The sequence below is a fragment of the Lagenorhynchus albirostris genome, chromosome 7 (assembly GCF_949774975.1).
Source record: "Lagenorhynchus albirostris chromosome 7, mLagAlb1.1, whole genome shotgun sequence".
Classification (NCBI taxonomy): domain Eukaryota; kingdom Metazoa; phylum Chordata; class Mammalia; order Artiodactyla; family Delphinidae; genus Lagenorhynchus; species Lagenorhynchus albirostris.
Window position 1 is genome coordinate 88920130 of NC_083101.1, and position 16404 is coordinate 88936533.

Below are 16404 nucleotides of genomic sequence, written 5' to 3' on the forward strand. Positions count from 1 at the left end.
GCCTGCGCGCCCGGAGCCTGTGCTCTGCAACAGGAGAGGCCACACAGTGAGAGGCCCGCATATCGCAAAAAAAAAAAAAAAAAAAAAAGAATAGAAGAACTCAACAGACCTATTACAAGTAAACAGATTGAATCAGTAATTGAAAACGTTCCAAAAAGGAAAAGTCTTAGACCAAAAGGGTTCAACAGTGAGTTTTAACAAACATTTATAAAAGAATTAATATCAGGTCTTCTCAAAGTCTTCCAAAGAGTTCAAGGAAAAGGAACATTTCTTAAATGATTCTATAAGGCCAAATACCCTGATACCAAAGCCAGATAAAGATATAAGGAAATAAAATTCTCAACAAATGCCCCTTATGAATATAGATGCAAAAATCCTTGACAAAATATTAGCAAGTCAAATCCAACAGCACATTAAAAGGATATTCACTATGGCCAAGTAGGAATTATCCCAGGAATACAAGGGTGGTTCAACATAAGAAAATCAATCAGGGAGGAGTCAAGATGGTGGAGGAGTAGGAGAAAGTGGAGTTCATCTCTCCCCACAAATGCATCAGGAATATATCTACAAATGGAACAATTCTCACAGAGCACTGGCTGAACACTAGCAGAGGACATGGACTCCTAAAAGGATAAGATAGATCCCCATATAACTGGGTAGGATGAAAGAAATAAGAAGGGAAAAGGAAGAGGAGAGGAAGCGTGATGGGACCTGTGCCCCTAGAGAGGAGGCGAAGCTGAAGGAGAGGACAGGTTCCTGCATCTGATGAAGCCTGCTCACCCACAGGGAGATCAGCTGGGACAGAAGGGTAGCTTTGGGGGCTATCGGAGGAGAGAGCAGCCACCAATCTGTGGCAGGCAGGACAGAATGAGACCTACACAGATGGTCCGTGCCAACAGCCCTGCATTCCCCAGCCTAAGAGGTATGTCTGCCTGTGTGGATGGGGGCTGAGTGCTGGAACATGGGGTTTGGAGAGCAAACCTGGGGAGAGGACTGCTGGCTGCGAGGAGACAGCCTGAGGGGACAGGAGTGAGGAAATCCGGAACTAGGAATTCATGTGGAGGAAACCCCGACTGCCATAGAAGAAAAGCACTATTGTTGAGGGATGCGCAGCCTCTCTCCCCACAAGCAGGTCCCTGCCTCCCTGGGCACTAGGAAGGGCTCCCGCCAGGGCCAGTTCTCTTGCACCCACAGCGACCACTACCCCCCTCATGCCCTGTCCCCACCACGGCTGGCTCTCTCATGCCCGTGGCCACCAGCTCCCCCATGCACCCATCACTGTCAGGGGTCCCATGACCCTGGCAGCCACCACCTCCTCAGCGGCACCCCATCCCACTTCAGTGGGCACTCTCGCGACCCCAGCCATCACCAGCTCTGCGCCCCCTCCTCTATGGGGCAGACTCGTGTATACCAGGGCAGCCTCGGGAGCAGATCCCTGTGGGTGGCCCACATGCAGAAGTGGGGCTGAAAACTGCAGCTGAATCCCAGGGGCCATACAACTAAGGAAGAAAAGCTGAAATGTCTCCTTGCAGCTTCGCAAATTATGAATTGACACACCCACAACTGGCTTTGTAAACTTAGCACCTACAGAACATCTAACGAGTGCTCCTGCAGCCAAGACAGGTCTAGCTTTAGCAGCTATAGACTTTGTGGGCACATATGTGTGAGGGTTGGGCCAGGCCAGAGTCTGAGCTGCCCCCATATTTCCCACAGTGGGTCCAGATCCATGATTACTGCAGTTCTAGGATGTGACTTCAGTGGATCTACACTAGTGGCCTGGTGAAAACAACATATGAGGGACTTCCCTGGTGGTCCAGTGGTTAAGAATCAGTCTTGCAATGCAAGGGATGCTGGTTCGATCCCTGGTTGGGGAACTAAGATCCCACATGCCACAGGGCAACTAAGCCCATGTGCCACAACTACAGAGCCCATGCGCTCTGGAGCCCACGTGCCACAACTAGAGAGCCCATGCACACTGGAGCCCATGCGCTGCAACTAGAGAGAAGCCCACACACTGCAACTAGAGAGAAGCCCATGCACCGCAATGAAGAGCTCACACGCTGCAACGAAAGATCTCATGTGCCGCAACTAAGACCTGATGCAGCCAATAAATAAATAAATAAGTAATAAAAAAAAAAAGAAAAGAAAACAATGTCTGAGAGGCACCAAAGCCAATTGCCAGCATACCCATGGTTAAGGTGGGCCCAAGAGCAGTGCCAACAACAGTGTAATCTGAGAGCTCACACAACAGGTGAAAGGAGACACAGTAGAGCACACCTACAGGTGAACACCTCCAGAGGAGGAATACTCAGTGGCTTCCCTCCCAGTGGAAGTGCCCCAATCCTGCCTACTTCACACTGAAGATCAGAAATACAACTAAGAAACAGATCTGGGGGACCTCTACTCCAACAACTAGAGGACACCCCACATCTGACAGGGCAGTGAAAACCACAGAGTAAAGGGGAGGCCCTGCTCAATATCCAGTACAGGCTTTGGTCACCACAAAATCAGTCACACCTCCTATCAAGGAGCTAAGGGCCAGCAAACACTAAGGAAAGATGTGGCAGACATCAATAATAAAAACAGCCCTAACATCAAAAACTATTAAACCCATTCAGGCTACACAGATATGTTCCCACATAAAAATAACCCTCCAAGACAGTCTGAGGGTCTGGTATTGGGAGGAAGAACCCCCAGGGAATTTAGCCTTGGAGGCCAGCAGGGCTTCAGGGTAGGAGTTTCACAGGGCTGAGGTAAACATAGACTCCACTCTTGGAGAGTGCACACAAGGTCTCATGTGCACTGGGACGCAGCACAAAGCAGTACCTCCATAGGAACATATGCTACACCTACCTAGAGGTCTTGGAGGGCTCCCTGGGGAAGCGAAGGTCAACTGTAGTTCACCATGAGGGCAAGGACCCTGGTAGCAGAAGCCCCAGGGAATATCGATCAGAGCGAGCTCTCCCAGAGGTCCACATTTTGACATGAAGACCCAGCCCCACCCAACAACCTGTAGGTTCCAGTGCTGGAACTCCTCAGGCCAAACAACCAGAAAGACAGGAATGCAGCCCCACCCATCAGCAGATAGACAGCCTAAAGTCATACTGAACTCACAGCCACCTCAAAACACACACCTTGACATGGCTGTGCCCATCAGAGGGACAAGACCCAGCTCCAGCCACAAGAGGGCAGGCACCAGTCTTTTGCACCAGGAAGCCTGCACAAGCCATTGGACCAACCTCACCCTCCAGGGGCCAGACACCAGAAGCAAGAGGAACTATGATCCTAGAGCCTGTGGAAAAAAGACCACAAACACAGAAAATTAGACACAATGAGACAACAGAGAAATATGTTGCAAGCAAAGGAACATGATAAAAACTTACAAGAACAACTAAATGGAGAGGAGATAGGCAATTTACCTGAAAAAGAATTCAGAGTTATGATAGTAAATATGATCCAAATTCTTGCAGAAAGAATGGAGGCAGAGATTGAGAAGAAATGTTTAACAAGGAGCTAGAAGATTTAAAGAACAAACAGAGATGAACAATACAGTTACTGAAGTGAAAAATGCACTAGAAGGAATCAATAGCAGAATAACTGAGGCAGAAGAATGAATAAGTGAGCTGGAAGACAGAGTGATGGAAATCACTGCCACAGAACAGAATAAAGTGAAAAGAATGAAAAGAAAGGGGGACAGTTTCAGAAACCCCTGGGACAACATTAAATGCACCAACATTTGCATTATAGGGGTCCCAGAAGGAGAAGAGAAAGAGAAAGGGCCTGAGAAAATATTTGTATATATAATAGCCAAAAACTTCTGTAACATGAGAAAGGAATACTCACTAAGTCCAGGAAATGTAGAGAGTCCCATACAGGATGAACCCAAGGAGAAACACATTGAGACACATAATAAGCAAACTGACAAAAATTAAATACAAAGAAAAAATATTGAAAGCAACAAGAAAAAAGTAACAAATAACATACAAGGGAATCCCCATAAGGTTATCAGCTGATTTTTCAGCAGAAACTCTGCAGGCCAAAAGGGAATGCATGATATATTTCAAGTGATGAAAGGGAAAAATGTACAACCAAGAATACTCTACCCACCAAGGCTCTTATTCAGATTCAATGGAGAAATCAAAAGCTTTACAGACAAGCAAAAGCTAAAAGAATTCAGCACTACCAAACCAGCTTTACAACAAATGTTAAAGGAATTTCTCTAGGCAGGAAAGAGACCAGCAACTTAAAACCACTTTGGACATACATAGACTGCATAGCAAAACCTTATAGAAACAGCAAACCTAAAACTACAAGAGATACACACACAAAAGAGAAAAAGCAACCCAAGCACAACACTAAAATGGGTCATGAAACCACAAAAAGAGAGAACAAAAGAGGAAGGGAAGAAAAAGACCTACAAAAACAAACCCAAAACAATTAACAAAATGGCAATCAGAGCATACATATTGATAATTACCTTGAATGTAAATAGATTAAATGCTCCAACCAAAAGACATAAGCTGGCTGAATAGATACAAAAACGAGACCCATATATATGCTGTCTACAAGAGACCCGCTTCACATAGAGACTGAAGGTGAGGGGATGGAGAAAGATACTCCATGCAAATGGAAATCAAAAGAAAGCTTGAGTGGCAATTCTCATATCATATAAAATAGACTTTAAAATAAAGATTGTTACAAAAGACAAGGAAGGACACTACATAATGATCAAGGGATCAATCCAAGAAGAAGATATAACAATTGTAAATATACATGCACCCAACATAGGTGCATCACAATATATAAGCAAATGCTAACAGCCATAAAAGGGGAAATCAACAGTAACACAATAATAGTGGGGGAATTTAACACCCCACTTTTATCAATGGAAAGATCCTCCAGACAAAAAATTAATAAGGAAACACAAGCCTTAAATGACATATTAGACCACATAGGCTTAATCGATATCTATAGGACATTCCATCTCAAAGCAGCAGAATACACTTTCCTCTCAAGTGCACATGGAACATGGAAGATCAAATCTTGGGCCACAAATCAAGCCTTGGTAAATTTCAGAAAAATTAAAATCATATCAAGCATCTTTTCCAACCACAGTGCTTTGAGATTAGAAATCAATTACAGGAACAAAACTGTAAAAAGCACAAACACATGGGGGCTAAACAATGTTACTAAACAACCAATGGATCACTGAAGAAATCAAAGAGGGAATCAAAAAATACCTAGTGACAAATGACATTGAAACAAGATGATCCAAAACCTATGGGACACAGCAAAAGCAGTTCTAAGAGGGAAGTTTACAGCAATAAAATATCACCTCAAGAAAAAAGAAAAATCTCAAATAAACAACTTAACTTTACACCTAAAGCAACTAGAGAAAGAAGAACAAACAAAACCTAAAGTTAGTAGGAGGAAATAAATCGTAAAGACCAGAGCAGAAATAAATGAAATAAGAGATGAAGAAAACAATAGCAAAGATCAATGAAACTAAAAGTTTGTTCTTTGAGAAGATAAACAAAATTGATAAACCTTTAGCCAGACTCATCAAGAAAAAAAGGAGGACTCAAATCAATAAAATTAGAACTGAAAAAGGAGAAGTTACAACTGACACCACAGAAATACAAAGAACCATAAGAGCCTACTACAAAGAAGTATACACCAATAAAATGGACAATCTAGAAGAAATGAACAAACTCTTAGAAAGGTGTAACCTTCCAAGACTGAACCAGGAAGAAATAAAAAACAGAAATAGACAAACCACAAGTACTGAAATTGAAACTGTGATTTAAAAACGTCCAGAAAACAAAAGTCCAGGACCAGATGGCTTCACGGGTGAATTCTATCAAACAGTTATAGAAGAGTGAACACCTATCCTTCTCAAACTCTTCCAAAATGTTGTAGAGGAAGGAACACTTCCAAGCTCATTCGAAGAGACCACTATCACCCTGATACAAAAACCAGACAAAAATATCACACAAAAAAGAAAATTGCAGGCCAATATCACTTATGAACATAGACGTCAAAATCCCCAACAAAATACTAACAAACAAAATCCAACAACACACTAAAAGGATCATACACCATGATCAAGTGGGATTTATCCCAAGGATGTAAGGACTCTTCAATATACGTAAATCAATCAATGTGATACATCACATTAACAAACTGAAGAATAAAAACCATATAATCATCTCAAGAGATGCAGAAAAAGCTTTTGACAAAATTCAACATCCATTTATGATAAAAACTCTCCAGAAGGGGGCAGAGAGGGAGCATATATCAACATAATAAAGGCCATATACAAAAAAGCCACAGTAAACATCATTCTCAATGGTGAAAAATTGAAGCATTTCCTCTAAGAAAAGGAGCAAGACAGGGATGTCCACTCTCATCACTTTTATTCAACATAGTTTTGGAGGTCCTAGCCACACCAATCACAGAAGAAAAAGAAATAAAAGGAATCCAAATTGGAAAATAGGAAACAAAACTGTCACTATTTGCAGATGACATGATACTATACATAGAAAACCCAACAGATTCTACTAGAAAACTACTAGAGCTAATCAATGAACCTGGTAAAGTAGCAGGATACAAAATTAATGCACAGAAATCTCTCACATTCCTATACACTAAAAACGAAAGACTAGAAGGAGAAATTAAAGAAACAATCCCATTTACCATCACATCAAAAAGAATAAAATACTAGGGAACAAACCTACCTAAGGAGGCAAAAGACCTATACGCAGAACACTGTAAGATATTGATGAAAGAAATCAAAGATGTCACATATGGAGAGATATACCATGTTCTTGGATTGGAAGAATCAATATTGTGAAAATGACTATACTACTCAAAGTAATCTACAGATTCAATGCAATACCGATCAAATTACCAATAACATTTTTCACAAAATTAGAACAAAGAATTTTACAATTTGTATGGAAATACAAAAGACTTTGAACAGCCAAAGCAATCTTGAGAAAGAAAAATGGGGCCAGAGGAATCAAGCTCACTAGCTTCAGACTATACTACAAAGCTACAGTAATCAAGACAGTATGGTACTGGCAAAAAAACAGAAATATAGATCAATGGAACAGGATAGAAAGCTCAGAGATAAACCTACACACATATGGTCACATTAATTTTGATAAAGGAGGCAAGAATATACAATGGGGAAAAGGCAGCCCCTTCAATAAGTGGTGCTGGGAAAATTGGGCAGCTACATGTACAAGAATGAAATTAGGACATTCCCTAATACATTAGGACATAATGAAATTAGGACATTCCCTAATACATTCCCTAATACACAAAAATAAACGCAAAATGGATTAAAGACCTAAATGTAAGGTGAGACACCATAAAACTTTTAGAGGAAAACATGCAGAACACTCTATGACATAAATCACAGCAAGATCCTTTTTGACCCACCTCCTAGAGAAATGGAAATAAAAACAAAAATAAACAAATGGGACCTAACAAAATGTAAAAGCTTTTGCAAAGCAAAGGGAACCATACACAAGATTAAAAGACAACCCTCCGAATGGGAGAAAATATTTGAAAATGAAGCACCTGACAAAGGATTAATCTCAAAAATATACAAGCAGCCCATGCAGTGCAATATCAGAAAAACAAAAAACCCAATCCAAAAATGGGCAGACGACCTAAATAGACATTTCTCCAAAGAAGATATACAGATTGCCAAAAAACACATGAAAGGATGCTCAACATCACTAATCATTAGAGAAATGCAAATCAAAACTACAATGAGGTATCACCTCACAGCAGTCAGAATGGCCATCATCAAAAAATCTAGAAACAATAAATGCTGGAGAGGGTGTGGAGAAAAGGGAACACTCTTGCACTGTTGGTGGGAATGTAAATTGATACAGCCACTATGGAGAACAGTATGGAGGTTCCTTAAAAAACTAAAAATAGAACTACCATATGACCCGGCAATCCCACTACTGAGCATATACCCTGAGAAAACCATAATTCAAAAAGAGTCATGTACCACAAAGTTCATTGCAGCACTATTTACAATAGCCAGGACATGGAAGCCAACTGTGTCCATCGACAGATGAATGGATAAAGAAGATGTGGTATATATATACAATGGAATATTACTCAGCCATAAAAAGAAACGAAATTGAGTTTTTTGAAGTGAGGTGGATGGACGTAGAGTCTGTCTTACAGAGTGAAGTAAGTCAGAAAGTGAAAAACAAATACCGTATGCTAACACATATATATGGAATCTAAAAAATAAATAAATAAATGAAATGGTTCAGAAGAACCTAGGGGCAGAACAGGAATAAGACACAGATGTAGAGAATGGACTTACGGAAATGGGGAAGGGTAAGGGTAAGCTGGGATGAAGTGAGAGAGTGGCATTGACATATATACAGTACCAAATGTAAAATAGATAGCCAGTGGGAGCAGCCGCATAGCACAGGGAGATCAGTTCTGTGCTTTGTGATCACCTAGAGGGGTGGGATAGGGAGGGTGGGAGGGAGATACAAGAGGGAGGTGATATAGAGATATATATAAACACATAGCTGATTCACTTTGTTATACAGCAGAAACTACCACAAAATTATAAAGCAATTAAACTCCATTAAAGATGTTTAAAAAAAACAGTATGGTACTGGAACAAAAACAGAAATATAGGTCGATGGGATAGATTGGAAAGTCCAGAGATAAACCCGTGCACCTGTGGTCACCTAGTCTATGCAAGGAGGCAAGAATATACAGTGGAAAAATGACAGTCACTTTAATAAGTGGTGCTGGGAAACCTGGACAGCTATATGTAAAAGAATGAAGTTAGAACACATCCTAACACATACAAAAAAATAAACTCAAAATGGATTAAAGACTTAAACGTAAAACCAGATACTATAAAACTCATAGAGGAAAACATAGCCAGATTCTCTCTGACATAAATTGCAGGAAGATATTTTTGGATCCACCGCCTAGAGTAATAAAAGTAGAAGCAAAAATAAACAAATGGGATCTAATTAAACTTAAAAGCTTTTGCACAGCAAAGGAAGCCATAAACAAAAGTAAAAGACAATCCACAGAATGGGAGAAAATATTTGCAAATGAAGCTACTGATAAGGGATTCGTCTCCAAAATATACAAGCAGCTTATGTAGCTCAGTATAAAAAAACCAAAGAACCCAATCAAAAAATGGGCAGAAGAAATTGGTATAAAGATCTTATTTACAAAGCAGAAGTAGAGACACAGACATAGAGAACAAATGTATGGATACCAAGGGTGAAAGAGGGGAGTGGGATGAATTGGGACATTTAGATTGACATATATACACTATGGGTACTATGTATAAAATAGGTAACTAATGAGAACCTACTGTATAGCACAGGGAACTCTACCCAGTGCTCTGTGGTGACCTAAATGGGAAGGAAATCCCAGAAATAGGGGATTTATGTATACCTATAGCTGATTCACTTTGCTGTACAGTAGAAACTAACACAACATTGTACAGCAACGATACTCCAATAAAAAAAATTTTTAAAGACAACCAAAGAAAAAGAAAACAAAATTTACAAAAATAAAAATACATCAAATGAAAAGTAATTGGGCAGAAGAGATAAATCTAAATAGACATTTCTTCAAAGAAGACATACAGATGTCTAAGAGGCACATGAAAAGATGCTCAGCATCACTAATTATTAGAGAAATGCAAATAAAAACTACAATGAGGTATCACATCACACCGGTCAGAATAGCTGTGATCAAATCTACAAATAATAAATGCTGGAGAGGATCGGAGAAAAGGGAACCCTCCTACACAGTGGGAATGTAAATTGGTACAACCACTATGGAGGATAGTATGGAGGTTCCTTAAAAAACTAAAAGTAGAGTTACCATGTGATCCAGCAATCCCACTTCTGGGAATATATCTGGAGAAAACCATAATTCAAAAAGATACATGCGTCCCAATGTTCACTGCAGCACCATTTACAATTGCCAGGACATGCATGGAAGCAACTTAAATGTCCATCAACAGAGGAATGGATAAAGAAGATGTGGTACATATATACAATGAAATATTACTCAGCCATAAAAAAGAATGAAATAATGCCATCTGCAGCAACATGGATGGACCTAGAGATTGTCATGCTGAGTGATATAAGTCAGACAAATATCATATCATATGACATCACCTATACGTACCTAAAAAATGGTACAAATGAACTTATTTATAGAACAGAAATAGAGTCACAGATATAGAAAACAAACTTATGGTTACCAAGGGGGAAAAGGGGAGGAGGAACAAATTGGCGGATTGGGATTGACATACATGCTACTATATAAAAAACAGATAACTAATAAGAACCTACTGTATAGCACAGGGAACTCTACTCAATACTCTGTAATGACCTATATGGGAAAAGAATCTATAAAAGAGTGGATATATGTATATGTATAACTGATTCACTTTGCTCTACAGCAGAAACTAATACAACGTTGTAAACAACTATACTCCAATAAAAATTAATTAAAAAGAAAATCAATCAATGTAATGCATTGCATTAATAAGATAAAAGAGTAAAACTTCAATTGATGCAGTAAAGGCATTTGACAAAATTCAACACCCTCTCATGATAAAAACCTCTTAGAAAACCAGGAACTCAGTGGAAACTGAGCAATGTGATAAAGGATATTTATGAAAACCCACCACTAACATAATCAAAGATAAATGCTTGAAAGCTTCCTCCTTAATATCAAAAACAAGGGAAAGATACAAACTTTCACCACTGATATTCAATTTTGAACTGGAAGTTCTACCAGGGCTATTAGCTAAGAAAAGGAAATAAAAGTCATCCAAGTTAGAAAGGAAATGGTAAAACTATCTCTATTCACAGGAGACATGTCTTACATATAAAAGCCAAAGAATTAAAATTGAAAAAAACTACTATTCAGCAAAGGTTCAAGGTACAAGATCAACACACAAAAATCAGTTGTGCTTCTACACACCAGCAATGAACAATCTGAAAAGGAAATCAAGAAAGCAGTTCCATTTACAAAAACATCTAAAAGAATTGAATACTTAGGAATAAATCCAACAAAGGAGGTGAAAAATTTGTATGCTGAAAACTACAAAACCTTGCTGAAAGAAGTTAAAGAAGATCTAAATAAATGAAAAGACATTCTGTGTTCATGGATAGGAAGACTTAACGTTGTTAAGATTTCAATTCTATACACAGCAATCTATAGGTTCAACAAAATTCTGATTAAAATTTTAACAGCTTCATTTACAGAAATTAAAAAGGTGATCCTCATATTCATATGGAATTGCAAAGGACCCTCAATAGCCAAAACAATGTCGAAAAAGAAGAATAAAGTTGGAGGACTCACATTTCCAGATTTAAAAATTTACTTAAAATTTACAGTAATCAAAACAATGCGGTACTTGAATAAATGTGGGCATATAGATCAATGGAATGGAATAGAGAACCCAGAAATAAACTCAAAATGACCACTTGTGGTTATTTGATTTTTTTAAAAAACATCTTTATTGGAGGATAATTGCTTTACAATGGTGTGTTTGTTTCTGCTTTAAAACAAAGTGAATAAGCTCTATGTATACATATATCTCCATATCCCCTCTTCTTGTGTCTCCTTCCCACCCTCCCTATCCCACCCCTCTACGTGGCCACAAAGCACAGAGCTGATTTCCCTGTGCTATGCAGCTGCTCCCACTGGCTATCTATTTTACATTTGGTACTGTATATATGTCAATGCCACTCTCTCACTTCATCCCAGCTTACCCTTACCCTTCCCCATTTCCTCAAGTGCATTCTCTACCTCTGCGTCTTTATTCCTGTCCTGCCCCTACGTTCTTCAGAACCATTTCTTCTTTTTTTTTAGATTCCATACATATATGTTAGCATACGGTATTTGTTTTTCACTTTCTGACTTACTTCACTTTGTATGACAGACTCTACGTCCATCCACCTCACTACAAATAACTCAATTTCATTTCTTTTTATGGCTGAGTAATATTCCATTGTATATATGTACCACATCTTCTTTATCCATTCATCTGTCGATGGACACTTAGCTTGCTTCCATGTCCTGGCTATTATAAATATTGCTGCAATGAACATTGTGGTACATGACTCTTTTAGAATTATGGTTTTCTCAGAGTATATGCCCAGTAGTGGGGTTGCTGGGTGGTATGGTAGTTCTATTTTTAGGTTTTTTAAGTTTTTTTTTAACATCTTTATTGGAGTATAATTGCTTTACAATGGTGTGTTAGATTCTGCTTTATAACAAAGTGAATCAGTTATACATATACATATGTTCCCATATTTCTTGCATCTCCCTCCCTCCCACCCTCCCTGTCTCACCCCTCTAGGTGGTCACAAAGCACCGAGTTGATCTCCCTGTGCTATGCGGCTGCTTCCCACTAGCTATCTACCTTACGTTTGGTAGTGTATATATGTCCATGCCTCTCTCTCGCTTTGTCACAGCTTACACTTCCCCCTCCCCATATCCTCAAGTCCATTCTCTAGTAGGTCTGTGTCTTTATTCTTGTCTTACGCCTAGGTTCTTCATGACATTTTTTTTCTTAAATTCCATATATATGTGTTAGCATATGGTATTTGTCTTTTTCTTTCTGACTTACTTCACTCTTTATGACAGACTCTAGGTCTATCCACCTCATTACAAATACGTCAATTTCATTTCCTTTTATGGCTAATATTCCATTGTATATATGTACCACATCTTCTTTATCCATTCATCTGATGATGGACACTTAGGTTGTTTCCATCTCCGGGCTATTGTAAATAGAGCTGCAATGAATATTATGGTTTTCTCAGGGTATATGCTCAGTAGTGGGATTGCTGGATCATATGGTAGTACTATTTTTTAGTTTTTTAAGGAAACTCCATACCATTCTCCATAGTGGCTGTATCAATTTACATTCCCACCAACAGTGCAAGAGGGTTCCCTTTTCTCCACCCGCTCTCCAGCATTTATTGTTTGTAGATTTTTTGATGATGGCCATTCTGACAGCTGTGAGGAGATACCTTATTGTAGTTTTGACTTGCATTTCTCTAATGACTAGTGATGTTGAGCATCCTTTCATGTGTTTTTGGCAGTCTGTATATCTTCTTTGGAGAAATGTCTATTTAGGTCTTCTGCCCATTTTTCATTTGGGTTGTTTGTTTTCTTGATATTGAGCTGCATGAGCTGCTTGTAAATTTTGGAGATGAATCCTTTGTCAGTTGCTTCATTTGCCAATATTTTGTCCCATTCTATGGATTGTCTTTTCGTCTTGTTTATTGTCTCCTATGCTGTGCAAAAGATTTTAAGATTCATTACGTCCCATTTGTTTATTTTTGTTTTTATTTCCATTTCTCTAGGAGGTGGGTCAAAAAGGATCTTGCTGTGATTTATGTCATAGAGTGTTCTGCGTGTTTTCCTCTAAGAGTTTTATGGTGTCTGGCCTTACATTTAGATCTATAATCCATTTTGAGTTTATTTTTGTATATGGTGTTAGGGAGTGCTCTAATTTCATTCTTTTACATGTAGTTGTCCAGTTTTCCCAGCACCACTTATTGAAGAGGCTGTCTTTTCTCCATTGTATATTCTTGCCTCCTTTATCAAAAATAAGGTGACCATATGTGAGTGGGTTTATCTCTGGGCTTTCTATCCTGTTCCATTGATCTATATTTCTGTTTCTGTGCCAGTACCATACTGTCTTGATTACTGTAGCTTTGTAGTATAGTCTGAAGTCAGGGAGGCTGATTCCTCTGGGTCCGTTTTTCTTTCTCAAGATTGCTTTGGCTATTCGAGGTCTTTTGGGTTCCCATACAAATTGTGAAGTTTTTCGACTAGTTATGTGAAAAATGCATGGTAGTTTGATAGGGATTGCATTGAATCTGTAGATTGCTTTGGGTAGTATAGACATTTCCACAATGTTGATTCTTCCAATCCAAAAACATGGTATATCTCTCCATCTGTTTGTATCATCTTTAATTTTTTTTAGCAGTGTATTATAGTTTTCTGCATACAGGTCTTTTGTGTCCTTAGGTAGGTTTATTCCTAGGTATTTTATTCTTTTTGTTGCAATGGTAAATGGGAATGTTTCCTCAATTTTTCTTTCAGATTTTTCATCATTCGTGTACAGGAATGCAAGAGATTTCAGTGCATTAATTTTGTATCCTGAAATTTTACCAGATTCATTGATTAGCTCTAGTAGTTTTCTGGTAGCATCTTTAGGATTCTCTATGTATAGTATCATGTCATCTGCAAACAGTGACAGATTTACTTCTTCTTTTCTGATTTGGAGCCCTTTTATTTCTTTTTCTTCTCTGATTGTTGTGGCTAAAACTTCCAAAACTGTGTTGAATAATAGTGCTGTGAGCTGACAACCTTGTCTTGTTCCTGATCTTAGTGGAAATGATTTCAATTGTTCACTGTTGAGAATGATGTTGGCTGTGGGTTTGTCATATATGGCCTTTATTATGTTGAGGTAGTTCCGTCTATGCCTACTTTCTGCAGGGTTTTTATCATAAATGGGTGTTGAATTTTGTTGAAAGTTTTTTCTGCATCTCTTGAGGTGATCATATGGTTTTTCTCCTTCAGTTTGTTAGTATGGCATATCACATTGATTGATTTGCGTATATTGAAGAATCCTTGCATTCCTGGGATAAACTCCACTTGATCATGGTGTATGATTCTTTTAATGTGCTGTTGGATTCTGTTTGCTAGTATTCTGTTGAGGATTTTTGCATCTATATTCATCAGTTATATTGGCCTGTAATTTTCTTTCTTTATGACATCCTTGTCTGGCTTTGGTACAGGGTGATGGTGGCCTCGTAGATTGAGTTTGGGAGTGTTCCTCCCTCTGCTATATTTTGGAAGAGTTTGAGAAGGATAGGTGTTAGCTCTTCTCTAAATGTTTGATAGAATTTCCCTGTGAAGCCGTCTGGTCCTGGGCTTTTCTTTGTTGGAAGATTTTTACTCACAGTTTCAATTTCAGTGCTTGTGATTGGTCTGTTTATATTTTCTCTTTCTTCCTGGTTCAGTCTTGGGAGGTTGTGCCTTTCTAAGAATTTGTCCATTTCTTCCAGGTTGTCCATTTTACTGGCTTGTAGTAATCTGTCAGGATACTTTCTATTTCTGTAGTGTCAGTTGTTACTTCTCCTTTTTCGTTTCTGATTCTATTGATTTGAGTCTCCCTTTTTTTCTTGATGAGTCTGACGAATGGTTTATCAATTTTTTTTATCTTCTCAAAGAACCAGCTTTTAGTTTTATTGATCTTTGCTATTCTTTCCTTTATTTCTTTCTCATTTATTTCTGATCTGATCTTTATGATTACTTTCCTTCTGCTAACTTTGGGGTTTTTTGTTCTCCTTTCTCTAATTGCTTTAGCTGTAAGGTTAGGTTGTTTATTTGAGATGTTTCTTGCTTCTTGAAGTAGGATTGTATTTCTATAAACTTCACTCTTAGAACTGCTTTTTCTGCATCCCATAGGTTTTGGGTCGTCGTGTTTACATTGTCATTTTTTTCTAGGTAGTTTTCATTTCCTCTTTCATTTCTGCAGTAATCTCTTGGTTATCTAGTAGTGTATTGTTTAGGTTCCATATTTTTGTATGTTTTACAGATCTTTTCCTGTAATTGATATCTAGTCTCATAGCGTTGTGGTCGGAAAAGATACTTGATACAATTTCAATTTTCTTAAATTTACCAAGGCTTGATTTGTGACCCAAGATATGATCTATCCTGGAGAATGTTCCGTGAGCACTTGAGAAAAATGTGTATTCTGTTGTTTTTGGATGGAATGTCCTATAAATATCAATTAAGTCCATCTTGTTTAATGTATCATTTAAAGCTTGTGTTTCCTTATTTATTTTCACTTTGGATGATCTGTCCATTGGTGAAAGTGGGGTGTTAAAGTCCACTACTATGAATGTGTTACTGTCGATTTCCCCTTTTATGGCTGTTAGTATTTGCCTTATGTATTGAGGTGCTCCTATGTTGGGTGCATAAATATTTACAATTGTTATATCTTCTTCTTGGATTGATCCCTTGATCATTATGCAGTGTCCTCTGTCTCTTCTAATAGTCTTTACTTTAAAGTCTATTTTGTCTGATATGAGAATTGCTACTCCAGCTTTCTTTTGGTTTCCATTTGCATGGAATATCTTTTTCCATCCCCTTACTTTCAGTCTGTATGTGTCTCTAGGTCTAAAGTGAGTCTCTTGTAGACAACATATATATGGGTCTTGTTTTTGTATCCATTCAGCCAATCTGTGTCTTTTGGTGGGAGCATTTAGTCCATTTACATTCAAGGTAATGATCAATATGTATGTTCCTATCCCCATTTTCTTAATTGTTTTGGGTTCGTTATTG